The sequence below is a fragment of the Panthera onca genome, chromosome B3 (genome assembly GCF_046562875.1).
Source record: "Panthera onca isolate mPanOnc1 chromosome B3, mPanOnc1 haplotype 2, whole genome shotgun sequence".
Classification (NCBI taxonomy): Eukaryota; Metazoa; Chordata; class Mammalia; order Carnivora; family Felidae; genus Panthera; species Panthera onca.
In genome coordinates, this window is record NC_138344.1 from 110,944,099 (window position 1) to 110,969,096 (window position 24,998).

Here is a 24,998-nt window from a genome sequence, read left to right on the forward strand (position 1 = left end):
AAATTGTGCCTAGACGGTAATTAGAGGGTTTACAGAGGAGGGAATACTTGAACTTGTTAGTAAATGGGTGGCTTCAAAAGTAGATCTAATATGAGGCTCCTGGGTAGCTTGGTCGGTTAAATATCCCACTCTTGATTTTGGCTCAGGTCATGATTTCACAGTTACTGAGTTTGAGCCCCTCATCAGGCTTGCAGAGCTTGCTTGCGATTCTCTACCCCCCCCTTCCCCCACCCTGCCCCCTGCTCATGCATTCTCTCTGTTTCTCTCAAAACACATAAATAAACTTTAAGAAAAAATAAATAAAAGTAGATCTAATAGTGGAAGTTTCGGTCTGATAATGCTGATATCTTAAAACCTTACTCAAATCAGAAAGAACTTGTGTCCAGAATATATTATTTGGGACTGAGCTCTCTTGAATATCTTTATACATCAATTCTTCATATACAAACTTTAGCAGCTTCTAAGCTGCCCTTAGTAAATTTTCATTGTGAATTACACATTAGATGATTGAATGTTTTTTAAGTGGAATAACCATTAACTGAATGTTAAGATTCAGGTACTGTGTTGAATGCCAAGGCACCCACAACATACAACATGAATTAAAGTCTTAAAGAAGCAAAAGGCCAGAGGAAAGACAGAAATCTCTAAAATTGTGACAAATAGGGAATTGTGCTCTTAAAAGTGTGCTTTTGAAAGAATGGGGAGGGAGTGATGATATCCTCTGAGTGGAGAATTAGGGAGTTTGAGAATGATGCATCTGATGGAGATGACAATTGAGTTGATAGCAGAGGTACTTTTATTGTTTTTTAATTTTAAATTAAACATTTTTTAAAATGTTTATTTATTTATTTTGAAAGAGAGAGTGAGAGAGACAGCGTGAGCAGGGGAGAGGCAGAGAGAGGAAGAGAGAGAATCCCAAGCAGGCTCCACAATCAGCATGGAGCCCAGTGTGGGGCTCTGTCTCATGAACTGTGAGATCATGACCTCAGCTGAAATCAAGGATGAGACACTGAGTCGGATGCTTAACCAACTGAGCCACCCAGGCACTCCACAGAGATACTTTTAAAGCTAAATTTCAAGTACCTGGTCTCTGAAGTTTAACTCTAGACTTTACTGGTTAAGTTACAATCTCCCATAGCATTTAGTTACATATCTATACAATGGAATTACTTTTTGTTCTTTTTCTTTTTCTTTCTTTTCTTTTCCCATAGCATTTACTTACATATGTATACAAAGAGATTTACTTCTTTCTTTTCTTTTTTCTTTCTTTCTTTCTTTCTTTCTTTCTTTCTTTCTTTCTTTCTTCTTTCTAAAACTTACTTATCTTGAGAGAAAGAGCACATGAGCAGGGGAGGGGCAGAGAAAGAGGGAAAGAGAGAGAAGTAGGCTCTGCACTGTGAGGGCAGAGCCAGATGTGGGGCTCAGACTCATGAACCATGAGATCATGACCTGAGCTGAAACCAAGAGTAAGATGCTTAACTGACTGAGCCACCTAGGCATCCCGAGAATTACTACTTTTAATAAGGACGCTCAGGTTTTGTGTGGTTCAAACCAAAAATATATTTTTCTTGGTATATTACATTTACTAGTAGTATTACTATAAATATGACTGTACTATCACTACTGCTGTTGTAAACTACTTCTGTCATTACTATTAGTACTTCTGTTAGTACAATGTTCTAATGGTATTACTCCTTGTCCTCCTCCTCCTCCTCCTCCTCTTTCTGGGTAATACTTGTTTTTACTAGGAACCACTTTAAGTTCTTTTTTTTTTTTAATTTTTAATTAAGTTTTTTAAGTGTTTTTATTAAAAAATTTTTTGAATGTTTACTTTTGAGGGGAGGGAGGGGCAGAGAGAGAGGGAGACACAGAATCTGAAGCAGGTTTCAGGCTCTGAGCTGTCAGCACAGAGCCTGATGTGGGGCTTGAACTCATGAGCTGGGAGATCGTGACCTGAGCCGAAGTTGGATGCTTAACCAACTGAGCCACCCAGGTGCCCTGTTGTTTTTATTTATTTTTTAGAGAGAGAGAGAGAGAGAGAGAGAGAGCAAGTGAGCAAGCAGGGAAGGGCCAGAAAGAAAGGGAGACAGAAGATCTGAAGTGGGCTCCGTGTTGAGAGTGGAGAGCCCCATGTGGGGCTGGAACTCATGAACCATGAGATCATGACCTGAACTGAAGTTGGATGCTTAACCAACTGAGCCACCCAGGCCTCCCTAATTTATTTTTTATTTTAAGTAATCTCTGTGCCCAGCATCGGGCTTGAGCTCACTACCCCCAAATCAAGAGTCACATGCTGTACCAACTCAGTCAGCCAGGTGCACCTACTTTAAGTTCTTTATAGTTTTGTTTTATTCTTTTGAGTTCTTTACAGTTTTAAGATGGGAGATAAGATCAACTTTTAGGAAGGATTTTCAAGGGTATTGATTGAAAAACAGTGACTACTTCACGAAAACTTAATAAAATTATCCCCATTTTCAAAAAGTATTCTGATAATTCTAAGTTCTAGTTAGAAGGGTTATCCTATGTTATCTCTTTCATAATGTTTCTTGGTAAGTATTATTATATGCGTGGTAATAGGATTGACTTTTATGATTAGATTTATTCCAAATAAAAATTATTCCTAAATATGAAGCTTTTTTCTACTTAAGTATGTGCTTTTTTTGTTGTTGTTGTTACTCTTGATATTTCCCTGGACATTCAGGTTAGTCAGGGTGTTTGTGTGGTTTAGAATTGCTGTAGGGAGCATAAGCTATAGAGTAAGGCAGGTATGGTCTGATTCCTGACTTGGATACTAGCTAGGCTTGGGTAGTTCACTTAGACATTTAGTTAGAAGACCAGGTTTGTAAAATGTTGAGAGCACTTTAAGGGTACTCTGTGATACTCAAATGCTTGAGAGCTCTGATTGTTCCTTGTCTTTCTTTTTGGTCAGTAGAGGTTGGAAGTGCATTCACAGTCACAGAAATCTTTGTACGTATGGTTACTATTCTGAAAAGAGACATTCTGTCTTCCACTGTATATAGTTATGTATCTTAGATCCTTCAGTTTTTAGAGCAATAGTGTTACTATGGTTTAGGGTCTGAGTTACTGGCTTGAGGAAATTTGATATAGGCAACTTCAGAAGAGAAGATAAATCTCATTTCAAAAATATTACTTACTGTGCTACCAGTTAGTAGTGACTTGTAATATGGAAATATTCTTAAAAATTCTAGGAAATGGGCACCTAGGTGGCTCGATTGAGTGTCTGATCTTGATTTTGTCTCAGGTCATGATTCTAGGGTCTTGAGATCAAACCCTGTGAGCCCGCTTGAGATTCTGTCTCTCTCCCTCTGCCTCCTCCCCGGGTTTGTGCTCTCTCTCAACAAACAAACAAATAAACAAGCAAAATCCTAGGATAATTGTACTTTTATGATGGTTTATTACGTGTATTTTGTATTTTGGGAGTTTTAAAGGGGAAGGGGATCTCTTAAAAACATATTGGATTCTTTTGCACATTAATAAGTTACTTGACAGTTTGAATAATTGTAAATGAAAGTAGAATTATTATTAATTTAATTTTATTTTATTAATTAACTAGGCTCCACACCCAACCTGGGGATTGAACTTACAACCCCTAAATCAAGAGTCCTGTGCTCAGGACCGAGCCAGCCAGGTGCCCCGGAAGTAGAATTTTCATTTTATTTAATTCTAGATTCTAGAGGACTCTTTACAAAACATCTAGTCAGTCAATTAGTAGAGTGGTACTTTTTATACTTAACTGTTAAGTTAAAAACTGGAATTTGTAGAGTGATAGTATTCTACATGACACTTTATCAAAGAGATTGTATTCGTTGACAGCTTCATATAAACTCTTCCTGATCACTCAGTGTAAAATAAATGCCTAGTTTTTATCATATATTGTGTATGACACTTTATGTGTGTGTGTGTACATGTGTTTGTATTTGTTTATTGAGTATTTTCTTACCAGGATGAAAGTTCCATGAGTTTTTTTTTTTTTTTTTTGTTTTGTTTTTTTAATCAAAATATTTATTAGATGCTTAACTGTACATGGCCTGAGTTGTGAATGGGCTTTGTTAAAAGCTTGAGTGCCTGGCTAAACCCAGGAAAACTGCCTCCTTTTCGTGTTCACAGAGCAGCTACTGCTGATAGTTGGGCCAGTCCTATGGCCTGCAAAGGAGCGGATAAATATACCAGAGCAGGATTCTGCTAAATTGGAATGGAGCCAGAGTTAAGGGTGCTAAGCCAACCCTTCCAGCCAACCCTTCAAGATACATCCTGAGCACATAAATAGCACCTGATACTTAGTAGGTGATCAATGAATATTTGATGGAGGATTTTTCTATTTATTTATTTATTTATTTATTTATTTATTTATTTATTTATTATTTGTTTTTGAGAGGAGGAGTGGCAAGGATCAGATTTGAGTGAGATATAAATAACTTCAAGTTATTCATTTTCTTTTTTTTTTTTTAATTTTTTTTAATGTTTTTTTTTTTGAGAGAGAGATTGACATAGTGTGAGCATGGGAGGGGCAGAGAAAGAGAGGAAGACAAGAATCTGAAGCAGGCCCCAGGCTCTGAGCTGTCAGCACAGAGCCTGACGTGGTGCTCGAACCCATGAACCGTGAGATCATGACCTGAGCCGAAGTTGGACACTCAACCGACTGAGCCACCCAGGCGCCCCATTAAGTTATTCATTTTCATAAAGACTATGCTGGGAAAGCATATTTGCATAGTGAAGGAATACATTTCAACGTTTAAAAAATGAGAATTAAGAACTCATTAGTTTTAAGCCTTGCTAGTTTTCATCATTGTAACCTGTTAAAGGAAAATAGAAATTGTGATAATTAAATTAAAAATTCAAGAGAAATTTTGATTGGTAGAGTGATAATATGTTTGTAATAAAAATTACTAAAATTTTAGAAAAATTGCATGCCATGAAATCTCCAAAAGTTAAAAAGTCAAAGTAGAGTGAGGTGTGACGCCTGCGGAAGTCCCTCCAGCCGAAGTATCGTGCTGTGGTGAAGAGAGATGGATTTGTCAATCCTGGAGTTGAGGTTCTGCCTACCTGAGGCTGCTGCTGTGTGGAGACCCTGGGTGAAGCCACCATCAACATATCTGACTAGGAGGCAAAACCTTCAACTGAGGACTTGGGGGATAAGAAAGAAGGAAAATACATTAAACTCAATATTGGATAGGATAGCATTGAGATTTGCTTCAAAGTGAAAATGACAACTCATCTCATGAAACTCAAAGAATCGTACTGTTAAAGACAAGGAGTTCCAATGAATTCACTCAGGTTTCTTTTTGAAGGTCAGAGAATTACTGATAATCACACTGCAAAAGAATTGGGAATGGAAGAAGATGATGTGATTGAAGTTTATCAGGAACATATTATTAGTGAAGTTACCTTAAATAAAGTTCCATAGGTTTTAATTGTCCTGCTAAATAAATCTTATTACTTTGTTATGTAAAGTTATAATGATTGATTTAAGGGATTATGAATGAGTCATCAATGCTTTTCTCTTGCAGTTAGTGATTTCAAACCTTTTTTGTGTTGGTAGCAATGAAAAATTACTTAAGTCCTCGCTGGATGTGAAGAAACTCAAAGTTGCCTTTGGTTGTATCTTTATGGAATGTGAGCGGTAGATTAAATTGTCCTTTTACTAATATAAACACAAAAAGAACTAGTCTAGATTTTTTCTAGGCTTGTATGTCATTTACAGTTTATTTCCCCCTGAAGATGTACTCCTCATTTCAATACATGTTAAAATTGATGAGTATACTTAAATATGTTTTAGTGGGCCTCCTCATCAGTCTTACTAGCCATATTTTAGTGCTCTCCAGCCACATATGACTAGTGATTGTTATATTGGACAGTGTAGATATAGAACATTTTCTTCTTGCAGATATACCTGATATAGACATTTTTTCTTACAGATTTTAATGATCCAGGTAATTATGATTTTTCAGGTAAGATTCTCAGTATTTTTTGTAAGACATTTGTACTATGAACTATATGTTGATTATTATGTTATATCATGGATACTCCACTAATTTTTGTTATTCTGTTTTAAAATGTCATTTTTATCTAATTTTGAGACTAGCTTCCATTTTGTAATATAATTTAATGGGAAATTTTGAGATAGTAACTAGAAATTGTCCTTACAGGTAACACAGAACATTAATCTTGTTAAGTGAGGTAATGAATAGAACTGTGTGAAAATTCATTTTAAGGCTTTTACTATCAGTATTTTAGGAATGTGGAGCTTTTAAAACAGCTCTTCTAGCTCCTAATGTGTTTTCATTAAACATGATAATAATGTATTTGTCAGTATAGTACTGGGCTTATAAAAGTTGCTGATTAGATGTTAGTTCTTTTAATACATAGATTTGATGCATAGTTCCCAAACTGGATGATTGTAAGAATTCCCTCAGGAGTGTTTTTTAAAAATACAGATATCCAAGGCATATATATTATATAACATATGTATTAATGCATACAAAGGATTTTGTGCAATTATTCCTTAGCATTAACTCCTTGGGATAGAATTGTTGGCTCAAAAGATTTGAATTATTGTTTAGATTTTTGATTTATAGTAACAAATTCCCTTCAGAAAAGTTGCACCAATTTTTTCTCTACACTGGGTATTATTCAACTTTTAATATTTCTCAGTTGATTAAAAAATCTCTTGTTTTAGTTTGTAATTGATTGTGAGTGCAAGTCAGCATTTTTCATAATTTTTTTAATGTATTTGGAGGGGGGGGGGATGGCGAGGAGAGTGCGAGATGGGGAGAGGCAGAAAGAGAGAGAGAGAGAGGGAGAGAAAGAGAATCCCAGGCTGTCAGTGCAGACCCTGACAAAGGGGTCTTGACCCCAGGAATCCTGATCACAACCTGAACCGAAATCAAGAGTTAGATGCTTAACCAACTGAGCCACCCAGGTGCCCCTGCCTGTTTTTGCTATCTGTTCTTGCACACACCTAAGCTTCTTAGTTTGATCAGCAGTAAGCTGAATGATAGGGATAGAAGGCAAGACTAAGAAGAGGAATTGGTGTTCAGAAGAGTGGGGTGATTTTGGTTATTGTGCCTGGTACAGATAGGTGCAAAAATGTTAAATCTATCACAGATCTACAAGATTCTTGTACATATTTCCATCCATTGTCTCATAAATGGTATCTTTTTGGAATGTTCCTTTTCAGTTTGAGAGTGGAGGAATTGGCTTTAAAATTTTCTTATATAAAAAAACCAAATATTTTGCTACTGTTATTTAAAAACCATTGATTATATTTGTTTCTGGTTGTTATTGGAATCAGTTTGAAATAATGCCATTAATGATGCCATCTAACACAACCATTTCTTTTGATTTCTTGCCTATGTGTAAATATGATATGGCAGAAATTCTTAATTTTGGGGACTTTTTATCTTTGTGTCAGTAGTGCCTCATAGTATCTGACCCTGTAAAAGAAAACTCATTTCCTGTAATTACAACACTTCTGACACCAGATGTGTGGGTTTTCCACACCAAGCAACTCTTTAATTCTCTGAGGATACCAATGAGTAGTTAGCACAGGCCCCAGAGGTTAGAGGCTCAGTCCCACACAACTACCCTTCACTTTGGATGCTAGTTGCAAACAGTGGGTAGCTCACACTTCTGTCTGACTTGACTACAAATTGGGAGGGGTCCCATGACTTCCTCCTCAGGTTTTTTAATTGGCTATTATGACTCACAGAACTCAGAAACACCTATGTTTACCATCTTATTACAAAAGATATAATTAAAGATAACGATGAACAGCAAGATGAAGAGATACATAGGATGAAGCCCAGAAGGATCCTTGAGTGCACAGCTACTGGCACATGGATGTGTTTATCAACTTGGATGCTCAACCCTGTATTTGGTAGGGGGTTTTATTGCACAGGCATGATTGGTTATTAAGTCAGTGTCCAGCTGGACACTGGAGGATAAAGGGTGGGGGTGGAAGTTCCAAGTTTATAATCAGGGTTTGGTTTTCTGATGACCAGACCCTATACTGAAGCTATCCTGGAGCTCACCAAGAGTAGCCTCATTAGAACCAAAGATGTTCCTGTCAGGAAATTTCAAGGGATTTAGGAACTCTGTGTAAGTGGTGTGTGTCCCTGTGGGCCGTAGACAATTGTGTTCAGTCTGAATGGGGTCTTGTAGAGGGATTATAGGTGCTGGCACTGTCAAGAGCCCTTCTGAATACTGGGGGGCTCTGGTTTCCACGTGCAGAATAAACTGTTGACAGTTTATTATCAGGCTGAGGCTTCAAGGTTGCAGGAGGATTGTGTTTTTTCTGAGTGATTGGGACAGCACCCCACTAGAAGTCCTCACCTACATATTCCATACTCCTTCCCACCAAGTCCCTTCTGTAAACTGTTGGAGAGCCTCTTTCTACTTCACTGACCCTTGAATGTCCTCTACTGAAAAAGCTTAGCATGGTGCTCGTGTTAAAGGAGGAATACTTAAAGGGATTTTGTTGTTTATCACAAAACATACCTTGAAATACTCATTCAGAACTGAGGGGCAATAAACTGATAACTGACACATATGGGTAATATGGATATCCATTTGGATGGATATGGATAATACCCAAATTTGTTTACACAGTCACCTGTTGATGGACAGTCTGAGTTCTTTCTAGTTATTGGCTCTTAGAACTAAAACTGCCATGAACATTAATATATAGGTTTTTGTATGGACATATATTTTATTTTTAAAAATTTTATGTTTTTATTTATGTTTGAGAGAGAGAGAGAGAGAGAGAGAGAGCGAGCACGAGTGGGGGAGGGGCAGAGAGAGAGAGGGAGACACAGAATCAGAAGCAGGCTACAGGCTCTGAGCTTCAGCACAGAGCCCAACACAGGGCTCGAACTTGTGAACCACGAGATCATGACCTGGGTTGAAGTTGGATGCTCAACCAACTGAGCCACCCAGATGCCCCTGGACATATATTTTAATTTCTCTTAGGTAAATATCTAAATGTGGAATGACTGGATCATATAGTAGGTATTTGTGTAACTTTTTAGGAAGTTGCCAAATAGTTTTTCAAAGTGCCTATACCATTTTTTGTTCTTGCTGGCAGTGTGTGATAGTTTCTCTATATCTTATCAACATTTGGTATGGTTATTCCTTTTAATTTTAGCCATTCTAGTAGGTGTAAAATGTTATCTACCTGTGTTTTAATTTCCATTTCTCTAATGACTAGTGATATTGAGCATCATTTCTTGTGTTTATTTACCACTTGTATATTTTCTTTGGTAAAATGTGTGCTCAAATCTTTTACCCATTATTTTAATTGGGTTGTTTTCTGATTATTGAGTTTTGAATGCTTCCTATATATTTTGATTCTATGTTTTGCAGAGGTTTTCTCCTGGATGGTGGCTTATCTTTTCATTCTTTTAACAGTCTCTTTTGAGGAATAAAAACTTCTAATTTTGATGAAAGTTCAGTCTATCCATTTATTCTTATCTGGATCATGTTCTTGTTTTTGTATCTATATCTAAGATATAGTTGCCTAATGCAAGGTTATAAAAACTTTCTCCTAAGATATCTTCTGGAAGTTTTATGGTTTTAGGTTTTATGATTAGTGGTATGATGCATTTTGAGTTAATGTTTTTTATGTGAAGTGAAAATTGAATAAGGGTTTGTTTTTTGTTTTTTTTTTTGCATTGTGATATCCACTTGTTCTGGGACCATTTGTTGACAGGCCATCCTTTACACTTTTGCCTAAAATCAGCTGATCGTATATGTCTGGGTTTATTTCTGATTACCTAATTCATTACTGATCTCTTGCCTGTCTCAATGCTACTACTATTTTGATTCCTGTGGCTTTATAAGAAGTCATGAAACCAAGTTGTGCTACTCACCTAGCTTTTTTCTTCTTTTTCAGTGTTATTTTGGCTATTGTGCTGGTTATTGATTTATTGCATCTTAGCTCCAGATTTTCCCTTTTTGCCTATTCTGTGAAAATGGATCTGGCTTTTTTAGTATTTTTCTTTTGCCAGCTGGCATAGTGTTGGGCTTTGTCAATAGAGAGTGCTGCAGAGACATTGCAGGAGGAAAAAGTTTTGCTTCTTGGTTTCTGTGTGCTTGCTTGGCAAGCTCCAGCAGCATACTCAACTTCTCTAGAATCAGCCCACATGGCTTCCTTAGTGTACAGTTCTTGCCGTATGTGTGACTTCACTAGCACTAAGCTTCTTTAGTGCTCAGAGGGCCGCAGTAACCCAGCAGCCAATGACCCAAGGCTAGCTTCTCTTTGTACCTCTCGTGTGGGTTTGTAGCAGAATGCCTTCATGGGACGCTGCCAGATAAATGGTTTTTCCTAGCCCCCTTATGAATGGATTTCTGCCAAGTTTCACAAGGCAAATTTCCAGCAAGTTCTGCTGGCATGGCACCAGAATGACTTATCTGTCATTCAGTGAGACAAGGCTATGCTTTCTCCGACAGGGTCTGATCTCTGCCCTGTAGAAGGGCACTCTTGTCTCAGCCCTAGGAGGTGTTAGCTGCTCTTGTATTCTTTCGTATTCTCTTTGCTTCTCACTAGTTAATTGTTGTTACACCGAGCCCTGTTATAGTTAATATTCTTTATACTTAACTTTCCCTTTTCAAATTTCCTTGTGACCTCTCTTTTCTGATTGGATCCAGAGTGATGCAACTGTTCTAGGTTTTTTTACATTTCCATCTGAATTTTAGAAGCAGTTACTAAATGTCTGAAAAAAAAAAAGCCTACTGGGATATTCACTGAATCTATGCATAAATCTGTGGGAATTGCATTGGAATCTATAGATAAATTTGGGGAGAATTTACCTCTTAACAGTAGTGAGTCTTTTGACCCATGGATAATGTATCACTGTTTATTCAGATTTTCAGTTTCTTTCAGTAGTGTTTTACGGTTTTATTATACAGATTTTTCCCAGATTTTGTCAGATTTACCCCTAAGTGTATTATATTTTTTATGTTCTTATAAATGGTATTGTTTTTGTTAAAAATCCCACTTTTGAGTTGTTCATTGCAAACATATGGAAATGCAATTGGTGCTTATATCCTGCAGCCTTGTTAAATTCATTTTCTGGCTCTAGTTTTTTTTTTGTTTTGTTTTGTTCTTTTTTTTTTTTTTTTTTTTTTTGGCAGATTCCATTGGATTCTACGTAGATAGTCATGTCTTCTGTGAATGAAGAGAGTTTTACTTCTTTAATTCCACTCTGGGTGCCTTTTATTTCTTTTTCTTTGCCTGACTTCATTGGCTAGATGCTCTGGTATAATGGTAAATAGAAATGGTGAGAATGGATATTCTAGTCTTCTTATTTTAGGGGGAAAGCATCTATTCTTACACAAGTATGATGTTAATTATAGATTTTTCATAGATACCCTTTATTGGATTTATTAAATTTGTTTCTATTTCTAGTTTGCAGAGACTTCAAATCAGAAATGGATATTGGATTTTGTTAAAATACTTTTTTGTGTGTGTCTGTTGAGATGAAAGTTACTATTTTTTTATGTTTTAGCCCTAGATAATGCAAGTATCTGTTATTGTGCACAATTTTGTTATTCCCCCCCCCCCCAAAATGACCCTCTCCCCATAAAAAAAGTCAATTAATTTGCATGTAGAGTACCTGGGTTTAAAAAATATTTTATGTGCAATATTATTTCTAATTGGTTAAAACATACACTACACTAATAACAGTGGAGTCTAATTATTGAACTGTGATATGAAAAAAATAGAGAAAAATCTGAGAAGTGTCCAGAAAATATCTACTGAAGAATTGTGATTGAGTACAATTGTTTTAATTCTGAAGTTATGTTCAGCATTACTAATGGGAGACAGTTAGCTATAGGATACTTGAGGATCATTAGTGAGTGCTTAGGAAGAAGTAAAAACAATAAATGAATTACATGAAGAAAATTTTAAAGCATAGAGGCTTGCTTAAAGATAAAAAAAAGCAGTAAGTAGACCTAACAGAACACAAGGGGCTCAGAAGAATGCAGTTGTTTCTTATAGAAAGTACTTGGAGTTAAAGCAATGTAGCTGGTGGTTTTGGTGAAGTGGAAAGAATTGCCCTGGGATAATTGGATTTAATTCCTGTACTTACCACTTGCTAACTGGGTAAGTTTCTTAAACTAAGTTTCTGATTTCTCATCTGTAGAATGAACGTAAGAATATCCCAAGGGTTGTAATGAAGAATAAATAGAATCAGTTACATAAAAGTGTATAGTAGTGTAGTTAGGTGCTTAATAAATGTTTGTCTTTATTATATTTTTTAATGACCAGTGGAAGCTTTTCTATTCTGTTGCCTATTTCCCTGGTGATTATATTTAGTCACAGAAATAGTGCCCACAGTTACCTTGAAACCCATCAAGAAAATAAAAAATGAAGCCAATTCCTGCTGCTTTGACCTTCTGTATTTTCATAGTTTCAAAGAAAACTATGAGCACTGACAGAGCTGACAGAGCACTGTCAGCATAAGACTGTATTAGAAAATGCTCTGAAAGAAAGTTCTAACTTGAGGAAGAATGGCAGAATTTTTTATAGGGCATTAGCAGGAGGGGTTAGGCATAGTTTGGGGGAATAGTTGGTCAAGGATGGTTCTCAGAGAATTGATTTTGTAGAGTAGCAGCCATTGGACAGTTTGGATTTTATCAAGAATTTTAGGGAGAATCAGCTGTGGGGGTCAAGGATGTGATTGGACCAATGGCAAATTCTCAGGTTTTTAGTGTCTGCACAGCAGATTTTTCTATCATTGGCTCTTGCTGTCTTCTCCCCCTCTACCCCTGCCACCCTAGTATAAGGGCCCTTCCATTATCCTGGTCATGATTTTAGACAGCTTCTAGCTCTTGATCTTAGAGGTAATATCTTTATGAAACTATAAAATACAAGGAATTAAGTATTTCATAGAGCTGGAAAGTTCTTTCAGTCTTTTCTTCCTGCCCACTTTGAATTGTGTTTTGGATTCTGTTATGTAGCTGCTCTGCAGTAGAGGAAATGGTAACTTATGATAATGAAAAACTTCAAAGTAGTTTGAAGGCTGGAAGGGAGATTTGAAATGCGGGGAGATTTGAATAGGGTTTTGCAGCAGCTATTTTAGTTGATGACACATCTTCAACTTAAATTGTAATTCATTTTTTTTTTAAAGTTTGCCTTATATTTCTGTGATGATTCTAGTAGAAGTCAGATGAAATTATTTTTGATAGCTGGTTTGTGAACGTTGGTATTTACAGCCAACCTTCCAAAGCCTACCTTGGCTTTCAGGGAGCTCAGCTTGTGACTAAATGGATCATCTCTTCTCTTGTATCTATTTAATGCATTACTGGTTTCTAGCAGCTGATACTTAACATTGTTCATTCTTGAGTGTGGTGCTTCATGTGATTTCTTTTCCTTTATGAGGTACTTTTTGACTATAGGTGGATCCATTCTCCTGTATATATAATCTGTGCTTTGAAATTAAATTATCCTTGTCCTTTTTGAATACATATCCTTTTATTATCTGATAGTTTGCTCTTGCTTTGTGGCTTCCTGGGTCCCTTTTGTAATGCTTACTTAGCTTTTAATTTAAATACAAGATTGCCTTAGTTAGCATCCAAGGAAGACTTTGGCCTATTCAGACATTGAGAAAATATGAATATTTGACCACTATATTTAGGATTATTGGGGCTTTTCATTCTAATTTTTAGAATATAGAAAGTAAGGCAAGTTTCTTAGTTTTTCCTAATCAAGCTCACCATAGACCTTGTACTTTTTAAACTGGCTTGAATGAAAAAAATACATCTATGAAGAATGGCATATCTGCTATTTCTACATGGATGTACTTACCATAACTGTGGAAGATATATTTGATTTACTGTGAAGCTCTCAGGGTAGATGTTTAAGATATAATCAATATTTTAGTATTTTCATGTATAGTTAAGCACTTTCCGTAAATTATGATAATGTTATTTATGGGATTATTTGTTCTGCAAAATATCACAAAAAGTTCCATAATGTGGCTTTCTTTTTTTGGTATTCAGAGGCAGTTAGATAAGATTTATCTACAACTAAATAGTACGTCACTGGTGAGAATCTTTTCTACCTATTATTCTACTTTTTAAATCTCATTCTCTTCCACTCATAACATTTGGTGATATGATACAAATGCCACTGTCATAGCTTTCTTTAATTTTCTGGAAAGTATCTTTTATAGTCTCCATATCTTTAAATCTTGGGAACTCTGAAAAGCTTCTTTATCCTTTATTTCTTCTCAAGAAAATACCTTCATTTACTCTTGATGTTTTTGTAGAAATTCCTGCTACCCACAGATAGAAATAAAAACATGCAATGTAAAATCTCAGTCATTTAGAGCATTTTAAAAATTAACAAATCAATTATTTAAAAAGTTGCATAGATTTGTGATCTTTTTCAGTTTTATTCTGCGTTATTGAAGTATAATTGACATATATTGTAAAATATTTAATATATGCATAATGGTGACTTCATATAGTCTCTCTTAGTACTTATATAATGCAATATTATCAACCATAGCAATCATGCTTTACATTAGATCCTCAGACTTTATTCATCTCATAGCTGGAAGTCTATACTCCTTTACCACCCTCTCCCTGTTTCCCTCATCACCCAGTCCCTGGCAACCACTTTTCTACCCTCTGTTACTATGAGTTTGATTTTTTTTTTTTTAATTTCACATATAAGTGATACCATGTAGTATTTTCTCTCTGTGTGACTTATTTTACTTAATATAATACTCTCAAGATTTATTCATTATGTTGGAAATGGGAGGATTTATTTTTTTCCTCATGAATGAATAATGCATTATACACACACACACACACACACACACACACCACATCTTTATTCATTCATCTGTTGATGGACACTTGGGTTGTTTCCATATCTTGGCTATTGAGAATGATATTGCAGTGAACATGGGAATGCAGGTATCTCTTTGAAATCCTGTTTTCATTTCCTTTGGATGTATACCCAGAAGAGGGATGTCTGGATCATTTGGGTAATTCTATTTTTAATTTTTGAGGAAAACTCCATACATTCTCCATGGTATGCTGCATCAGTTTACAGTGCCACCAACACTTGTTAAAGCACTTTTCTTTTTGATGAGAGCCATTGTAACATGTGTGAGGTGATATCTCATTGTAGTTTTGATTTGTATTTGGTGATGACTAGTGATGCTGAGCACCTTTTCACATACCTAACAGCCATTTGTAGGTCTTCTATGGAAAAAAATGTCAGTTTTTTTAATCAGGTATTTTTGTTTTGTTTTGTTTTGTTATTCAGTAGTATGAGTTCTTTGTATATTTTGGTTATTAACCCGTTATCAGGTATATGGTTTGAAAATATTTTCTTCCATTCCATCAGTTTCCTCTTTATTTAATTGGTGATTTCCCTTGCTTTGCAGAAACTTTTTGATAAAGTCCCATTTGTTTGTTTTTGCTTTTGTCACTTTTACTTTTGGTGTTTTGAAGTTGAAAACATCATTGTCAAGACTGATGTCAAGGAACTTGCCCCCTATGTTACCTTCTAAGAGTTTTATCATTTCAGATCTTTAATCCATTTGGAGTTGTTTTTTTTTCTGCAGTGTAAGATAGGGGCTCAGTTTCATTCTTTTGGCTGTGACTGTCCAGGTTTTCCCAGCACCATTTATTGAAGAGACTATCCTTTTCCCATTGTATATTCTTGACTTGTCAAGTATTAATTGACCATATATGCATGAATTTATTTCAGAGCTCTCTATTTTGTCCCATTGGTTTGTATGTGTTTTTTTTAAGTTCATTTATTTTGAGAGAGAGAGAGATAGTGAGGGAGGGGCAGAGAGAGAGAGAGAGAGAGAGAGAGAGAGAGAGAGAGAGAGAGGGAGGGAGAGAATCCCAAGCAGGCTCTGTGCTATGAGCAGAGACGCTGACACTGGGCTCTGTCTTGCAAACCATGAGATCATTACCTGAGCTGAAATCAAGAGTTAGATGCTTAACAGACTGGACCACCCAGGTGCCCCATCTTTTTTTTATGTCAGTATTATACTGTGTTGATTACTATAGCTTTGTAATATAATTTGAAATTGGGAAGTATGAGGCCTCTAGATTTGTTCTTAAGATTGCTTTGGCTCTTTGGGGTCTTTTGTGGTTCAATACAAAATTTATGATTTGTTAGTTCTGAGAAAAATGCCATTGGAATTTTGATAGGGATTGCATTGAATTTGTAGATTGCCTTAGACTATTTGGCCATTTTAGCGATATTAATTCTTCCAGTCTGTAAGCACAGGTTTTTTTTTGTACTTTGCATTTATTTGTGTCTTCTTCAGTTTCTTTCATCAGTGTCTTATAGTTTTCATGTACAAATCTTTCACCTTCTTTGCTAATTTATTGCTAAGTATTTTCTTTTTTTTTTTGATGCAGTTGTGAATGGGATTTTCTTCATTTCTGTTTCTAACTTGTTCTTAGTGATATTTGTATATTGTATTTTGCATATTGTATATTGCATCTTTACTGAATTTGTTGATTGGTTCTAACAGGTTTTTTTTTCTGTGTGTGTGTGTGTGGAGTGTTAGTATTTTTTTTATATATAATATCATATTACTGCAAATGGTGAGTTCTATGAACTCCTTTCCAGTTTGGATGTCTTACTTCTTTTTCTTGCCTAATGGCTCTGGCTAGGACTTCCAGTACTGTGTTGAATGAAAGCAATGAGAGTGGACATCTTTGTCTTGTTCCTGATCTTAGAGGAAAAATTTGCAGCTTTTCACCATTGAGTATGGTGTTAACTGTGGGCTTGTCATATGTGGCCTTTATTTTCTTGAGGTATGTTTCCACTATATTCAGTTTGTTGAGAGTTTTTATTATGAAAGAATGTTGAATTTTTTAAAATATATTTTTCATCTATTGAGATGATAATATGAATTTTATCCTTCATTTTGTGTGTGCTATATTACATTTATTGATTTGCCTATATTGAACCATTGTTGCATCACAGGAATAAAACCAACTTGATCATAGTGAATGATCTTTTGAATGTGTTGTTGAATTCTGTTTGCTAATATTTTGTTGGGGATATTTGCATTCATGTTCATCAGGGGTATTGGCCTGTAGTTTTCTTTTTTGTAGTGTCCTTGTTTGGTTTTGATATCAGGGTAATGCTGGCCTTGTAAAATGAATTTCTTCCATTCTCTTCAATTTTGGGGAAGATTTTTGAGAAAGTTTGGTATTAATTCTTCTTTAAATGTTTGGTAGAATTTACCAGTAAAGCCATCTGGTCCTGAATTTTTTGTAGGGAGGTTTTTGATTACTTATTAAATCTTGTTAGTAAATGTTCTGTTCAGATTTTCTATTTTTTCTTGATTCAGCCTTGGCAGGTTGGTGTATTTCTAGGAATTTGTCCATTTTTTAGGTTGTCCAATTTGTTGGTGTGTAATTGTTTGTAGTAGTCTCTTATGATCTTTTGTATATGTGTGATACCAGCTGTAATGTCTCTTCATTCATTTATGATTTTATTTGAGTTCTTTCTCAGTTTTCTTGGTTGGTCTAGCTAAATGTCTGTCTTTTCAAAAAACCAGTTTTTAGTTTCATTGATTATTTTTTTTAAATTTTTATTTCATTTATTTCTACTTCATTCCTTTCTTCCTTTTTTTTTTTTTTTTCTTCTTCCTTTGACTAACTTTGGGCTTAGTTTCGTTTTATGTTTCTAGTTCCCTGATGTGTAAAGTTAGGTTGTTTATTTGAGTTTTTTATTATTTCTTAATGTTGGTATTTATTATTTTGAACATCCCTCTTAGAAATGCTTTTGCTGCATCCCTTAAGCTTTTGTATTGTGTATTTCCATATTAATTTGTCTAAAGATAATGTTTTTATTTTTTCTTCGATCCATTTGTAGTTCAATAGCATGTTGTTTAATCTTCACATATTTGTCAATGTTCCAAGTTTCTTCTTGTAATTGATTACTAGTTTGATACTATAGAAAAGATGCTTAATAAGATTTCATTTTTAAAAATTTATTAAGACTTGTTTTGTGGCCTAACATGTTGTATCCTGGAGAATGTTCATGTGTACTTAAGTATTCTCTTACTGTTACAATGTCTTATAAATTTCTTTTGTGTCCATATGGTCTAATGTGTAGTTTAAGTCTTAAGTCCAGTGTTTTCATATTGATATTCTTTCTAGATGATCTATCCATTTTTGAAACTGAGGTATTAAGGTTTCTACTATTATTGTGTTGTTGTCTATTTCTCCCTTCAGGTCTGTTATTATTTGCTTTATATATTTAGGTGCTTCCATGTTGGATAGATAAATATTTTAAAATCCTACAACCACTTGTTGGATTGACCCCTTTAGTCTTATATAATTACCTTCTTTGTCTCAAATGCACTCTTTTGCTGGGAATGCTATTTTGTGTGATGTAAGTGTAAATATTCTTGCTTTCTTTTAGTTTTCTTTTGCCTGGAATATCTTTTTCCATCCCTTTCCTTTCAATCTGTATATATCCTTAAGACATATAAGAGAACTTAGTCCCTTACATTTAAAGTAATTATAGATGGATATGGACGTAACTGTCATTTTGTTAATAGTTTCTTGCTGTTTTGTAATTCCTTTGTTCCTTTTTTAAATGTCTTTGTGATTTGATACTTGTCTATAGTGGTGTGCTTAGATTTCTTTTTGTTTACCTTTTGTATATCTGTTACAGGTTTTTGCTTTCTGGTTACCACGAGGCTTACGTAAAACATTTTATATTTGTGATAGTCTGTTTTAAGTTGATATCAACTTATGTCAAATGCATACTAAAGCTCTCTTTACTATACCTCAGTGCATTTTGTTTTTGATGTTATAATTGACATCTTTTTACGTTGTGTATCCATTAACAAATTATATTATTTTTGTCTTTTAGGCTTCATACTAGATTTACAAGTGATTTACCTACCTTCGTTACAAATTATGTTAATCTGATTTTAACTATGAACAGTATTTACCTTTACCAGGGAGATTTATCCTTTGTTTTCTTGTTACTAATTTGTTTCATCCTTTTGTTTGCAGCTTGAAGAAGTCATCTTAACATTTATTACACAGCTGGTCTAGTATTGATGAACTCCTTAAACTTTTACTTTCCTAGAAAACTTTTTATGTCTCCTTCAACTCTATAGGACAACTTTGCTGGGTAGAATATTTTAGGTTGGTAGTTTTTTCTTTAGCACTTTCATTGAACTTATTACCTGCAAAAGTTTTTCAGATTTTGCTGAAAAATCTGCTGGTAATCTTACGGAGACTCCCTTTTACATAACATAAATTTTTCTTTTGCTGCCTTTAAGATTCTGTCCTTGTCTTCAACTTTTGACAATTTAATTATAGTGTATCTTGGTTTGGATTTACCTTGTTTGAGATTCTGTGGGCTTCCTATATCTGGAGTTCTGTTTCTTTTTCTGTGTTAGGAAAGTTTTCAGCCATTATTTATTTGAATAGGCTTTCAGCCCCTTTCTCTTTTTCTTTGCTTTCTGGGACCCCATAATAAATATATTGATGTACTGGTTGGTGTCCCACAATTTCCTTAAGCTTCACTCACTCTTTTTCATTCTTTTTTCTCTTTATGTCCCTATTTGGATGACTTTCACTGCCCTGTCTTCAAATTTGCTGATTCTTTCTTCCATTTGATCTAATATGTTGTAAAATCCCTTCTGTTGAATTTTTCAGCTCATTTATTTAATTCGTCAGCTCTGTGATTTCTGTCTGGTACTTCCCTATATTTTTTATCTCTGTTGAAATTTTCATTTAGTGAGCATCTTTGTAATCATTATTTTGTGCTCTTTATCAGGTAAATCACTTCTTTCCCTTTTATTAAGATCTGTTTCAGAGGTTTCATTTTTTTGTTTGTAATATATTTCTCTGTTTCTTCATTTTTCTTAATTCTCTGTGTTGGCTTCTGTGCATTAGATAAAACAGTCACATGTCCCAGTCTTGATGGAATGGTCTCATGTAGATGCTGAATCTTATCATTCAGCCTGGCCCTAGCTCTTGGTTGTTTCTCAGACCTTTGTGGTTGTCCAAGCTGCCTTCTTCATGACTCCCAGTAGTTGAGAGTATTTCAAGATCTTTCAGTGTCCCCAAGTGGAGGATCAGTCACCACCAATATGCTGGCTGAATGAAAGCTGGACCCTCAGGTAGCAGCTTAAAAATTTTTTTTTTTTAATGTGTATTTTTGAGAGAGAGAGAGACAGAGTGTGAGTAGGGGAGAGGCAGAGAGAAAGGGAGACAGAATTCGGAGCATCCTCCAGGCTCTGAGCAAGCTGTCAGCACAGAGCCTGATGCTGGGCTTAAAGTCACAAATTGTGAAATCACGACCTGAGCCAAAGTCGGATGCTTAACCAACTTAGCCACCCAGCTGCTCCTCAGGTATCAGGTAGCAGCTTTTAAGTATGCAAGTAGATGTGTCTTTCAGGGAAAGACTGGGATCTAGGTGTTTCCCTCTCTTCCCTTTGTTCTGAGCCCTGGGGGTTAACCAATTAAGAAACTTAAGAACTATTTGTTTGCTTTTGTCTTATGGGACCTGTGAATGCCATCCTTGCTTGCTCCCAGAACCAAGCAATCAAGTATTGTATCCCCTGGGTAGAAGCCACGATACTCAGAGTGCCAGATGTGTGTACAAGCCCCTTCCAGGAAGCTGTTTGTGATTTATAGTGATCTACTAGGGGAATGCACATTTGGTGTCTGCTGGCTTCCCAGTTTTCATGCAAGACTGACATCCGTCTGTAGATGTATGCTAAATTAGAAGCCTCATCCTCTGGCAGCAAGTTTTAAATTATGTAAATAGGCTTCTTTCTGGGAATGACTGGGGAGATGGGTGTTTCTGTCTCCTTCCTGTGTGTTGAGCCCTGGGAAGATAGCTGCTTAAGAACTATTTATTTGTTTGCTACAATCCTGTTGAGGATTGTTGAGTCTGCTAATGCAAGACTCACTGGCTACCAGAGTTGGGCTATCACAGGGTGTGTCTTTTGGGCAGAAGTTGCAAAGCCCAGGCACCAAATGTGTACGCAAATTCCTTTCAGGAAGATACCAGTGACTGGGAGCTGGGCAGAGAGAGAACACAAAGATGGTGCCCACTGGCTTTCTTGGTCTCTAGAGAGAATTACAGCTGATCCCTAGATGTGTGTTAAATGAGAAGCCTTACCCTAAGGCTGCACCTTTTAAGGTAGCCAAATAGGCCTGTTTCAGGAAAGGCTGGTAGATGGGCATTTTTGTCTGTTGCCTCTGTTCTGAGTCTTAGACGCATAGCCACCGTGAGTCCCTGAAGCCCACCAAGAACTGTTTCTTTATTTGCTGTAGTTTTCTGTGTCTTGGGGACACAAGCCCCAATGGCTTTCAGAGCTAGATGTTTTGGGGGCTCATCCCTGAGTTAGAAGTCTTAAAAGTTGGGGCACTAGATGTGGGTTGAAACCCTTTACTCCTCAGGGAGAAGCTGGTAGTTGTGAATTCCCTCTCAGTTGTATGTCAGTCTGCTGGGAGTGGGGTTTATGGAGAGAGTGTTTCTCAGCTTCTCCTACCCATTCAATGTATGTTTTTTCTTATTTGTCCTCTGGATTTCTTTCAGCAGGATTTGTTTCATGTTTAGCTGTAGATTTAATATGTCTGTGAGAGGATGTGAGTTTGAGATTTTGTTGCCATCTTTGACTAGAATCAGATTTGTGATTTTCAAATGTTATCCCTTTGAACGAATAACAATATAGTGAATTAACTGGGATGCCAGTGATATCTAAAATATAACACATAAGTGAGTCTTAAGAGGTGTATAACTTCATTTTCTGCATGATGTAACTTTTTTAGTAAATATACCATTAGAAAATACAGTAGTTCCAGTAGTTCCCCCTTATCCACAGTTTTCCTTTTCATGTTTTCAGTTACCCAGAGTCAACCAGTCTATAAGCAGATGACTCTCCTTCTAACGTCAGAAGGTCAGTAGTAGCCTAATGCTTTGTCACAGTGCCTGTGTTGTTCACCTCACTTTATCTCATCATGCAGGCATTATATCATCTTACATCATTACAAGAAAAGGGATGGTAAAATATATTTTCAGAAAGAGAGGCCATATTCACGTTATTTTTATTATGGCATATTGTTACAATCTGTTTTATTTTCAACTATTGTTGTTAATTTCTTACTGTGTCTTATTTATAAATTAAACATCATCATAGGTCTACATGTATAGGAACAAACATAGTATATATAGGGTTTGGTGCTATCTTCAGTTTTAGTCCACTGGAGGTCTTGAAATGTATACCCTACGGAAAAGAGTGGAGGGGAGACTATGGTATGTTTGGAATGATAGCAAAAGGCTTCTTTGTGTTGTTTATTGAAATCGTACATAAATCTAGCTTGTGTCATACTCGTCTCATAGTTACGTAAAATAAATGGCATGGTGAAAGAGAAGAAACATGAAATGAGAGTTTCTGCAAAATTACTGAAGGAAAGAAGTGCAGTGTACTTTCTAATGTACTTTTCAATGTTAAAAAAAAATTGAGAATTCCACAACCCAAGGAAGTTGAGAAAGCTTCTTGTGCTTATGTAACAATTTTTAATCTATTAGTTGCAGAGTAAAAACAATAGGAAATTAATTAATTTTATATAAAAAATAGCTTTTAACTATGGAGTCCTCCTATCATTCGTCAGTTTGTTAAGCCTACTTTTGGTTGTTATTATTAAAAAAAAAATGTAATTAGGCAGTTACAAGAAAGCTTCAGAACAGCTGTAATTACAGCTGCAGATTTAGTCAAAATAGGGGTTTTTAAAGGCTCCTCACTCTCCTTTCGCATCTCTTTCCCTTACCCCAAGTAACCCAAATTTAGTTGTAAAAGTTTTGGTGAGCTCAGGATTCCCGAAACTGGAGTGCCATATGTTTAACTGCATGCAGATGTGATGATTATATGTGACTCTTCATTAAGGTTTCTGGAACCTTTTTAGTTCTCTTGCTCTATGCACAGTTAAATGATTTTTATCAGCTTGTTTCTGTATTTAATTTTATAGATATACATGTATTCCAAACACACTTTAATGATTTTTATCAAGACTCTGGCATCTGCTAAAACTATTTAGGGGGATAATAGTTTTTATATTCTAAATTTGACGTAATGTTGATATTATTACAAGTTGACTGGAAATATCTGCAAAACCTTACATCTATGTTTTTCTTCAAATTTTACTTCAAAATTTTTTTCAAAAATATTTCTTCAAATTTTACTCTGTTAGGAAATTGACTTTAACCTTGTCTAAAAACAATTTGGTAAATCTGTTAATTTTTGGAGCAAGTTCTGTTATAAACAAGAAGTTAAATATACATCCTTGTTGGTCGTCCTCTGATTCTCTCTTCCTGTGGCTTTATGATTTAGGGATATAGATGTCATTCTAAGGTCTAGTTTTCAATTAGTCAAGGATTGGATAAAAGGGTTATGAAAACCGTGGCTAAGAGCAAGGTTTGGGGCCAGTCTCACTGTCTCAACTAATTGCCATCTCTTTTGCAGATGTTAGTTATGAAATGTCGATCATGAGCTACATAACGTAACTTCGATTCTAACCATAATTTTACAGGGTTATATTTTCAGAATTGGTTTAAAATTGTAGTCATTTGCTGTTGAATCACACATAAGGAAATTCAAAGAGTCTTTTGCCAAAGCTAACGATTCAACACTTTCAGGTAGGAAAGCAAATGAAACATATCTATATGTATATACCACCATGTTAAAAAATGTATGGTTCTTACCTTTAAGTACAGTGGGTAGAAAAGGTGCAAGTATGTACATTAATTTAAGAAATCAACTTTTAGAGGGTAAATAAAGTTGGATTTAAATCTCCAGACTTAGGAAGTCTTTAATTAATTAATTAATTAATTAATTAATTTTATTAAAATTATTTTTATTTATTTACTTATTCTGTCCAGTATTTTATTTATTTATTTATTTTAATATAATTTATTGTCAAATTGGCTAACCTACAGTGTGTACAGTGTGCTCTTGGCTTTGGGGGTAGATTCCCTTGGGAACTCTTTAGATCTTAAAGAAGTTCCAAAGATCTAGACCAATTTTCTTATTACACACGAGGAAATGGATTCAAAGAAGTTGAATTACATTAAGTCATTGGTTAAACAGATTTATAGGACATTCTAAATATGAACTCAGGAGTGACGAAAGGTAGCAAGTTAACTTTGCTGTTGTAATCTTGGATGTCAACTAATGTTGATTGATTGCTCATTGTAGGTGCTTTTAGAGAGAAACTGCCAGTTCTTTCCTCACATGAGTTTAAGTGGTAATATCAGCAGGATGTGTGGACTTATATAGTAGGGTATTTTTAGAGAGAGAAAATTGAACTTCAGAGAATACTGGTGAATTCAAATGAATAGTTAAATACGTTCATTAAGACAGAGTAAAGAAACTATATTTACAAAATTACATAACTTTTTTTTTTTAAGTTTATTGAGAGAGAGAGAGAGTGTGTGTGTGTGTGTGTGTGTGTGTGTGTGTGTGTGTGTGCATGTACATACAGGTGGGGAAGGGGCAGAGAGAGAATCCCAAGCAGGCTCCCTGCTGTCAGTGAGGAGCCCAACTGGAACTCAGACTCACGAACCTGTGAGATTGTGACCTGAGTCAAAACCAAGAGTTGGACGCTTAACTGACTGAGCCACCCAAGGGCCCCCAAATTATATAACTCTTAAAACATAGATTGGCTTATTTGAGATTGAGCATAATTTTAATGATGAAGATATGATTAATTATATGAAGTAAGAAACTTAATAGAAACTTTTAGGAAGGAAAATAAAACTTTGAAACTTTAATAAGAGGAAAAATGAAATGTGAAAAATAATTTAATTTTATTTAAGAACTGGCTATCCATTTATCTCATTACCAAAACTTACTGTTGTCACTGTCTTTGCTTTTGTCTTCTTCCTTCCCCTACTGGTTCTCTCTGAAAAAGGCTCACGTTGTAGTGTGGTGTGATACAGTTCATGCAATTCT

At 35.4% G+C, this 24,998-nt stretch overlaps 1 protein-coding gene across 14 annotated transcripts in view; it reads left to right on the forward strand.

Moving 5' to 3' along the window:
- The window catches only part of FUT8 (fucosyltransferase 8), a 311,734-nt gene that overhangs the window by 66,058 nt on the left and 220,678 nt on the right, over positions 1 to 24,998 (forward strand). For 4 of the 14 annotated variants that reach the window (XM_078448128.2, XM_078448130.2, XM_078448121.2 and 1 more), the window contains exon 3: positions 21,894 to 21,947. The exons of 9 other annotated variants lie outside the window; for them this stretch is intronic. The gene's annotated coding sequence lies outside the window, so the exon portion shown is untranslated. Of the gene's footprint in view, positions 1 to 5,936; positions 5,970 to 21,893; positions 21,948 to 24,998 lie in introns of all 14 variants that reach the window. One more of the 14 variants, XM_078448124.2, reaches the window with a different exon arrangement.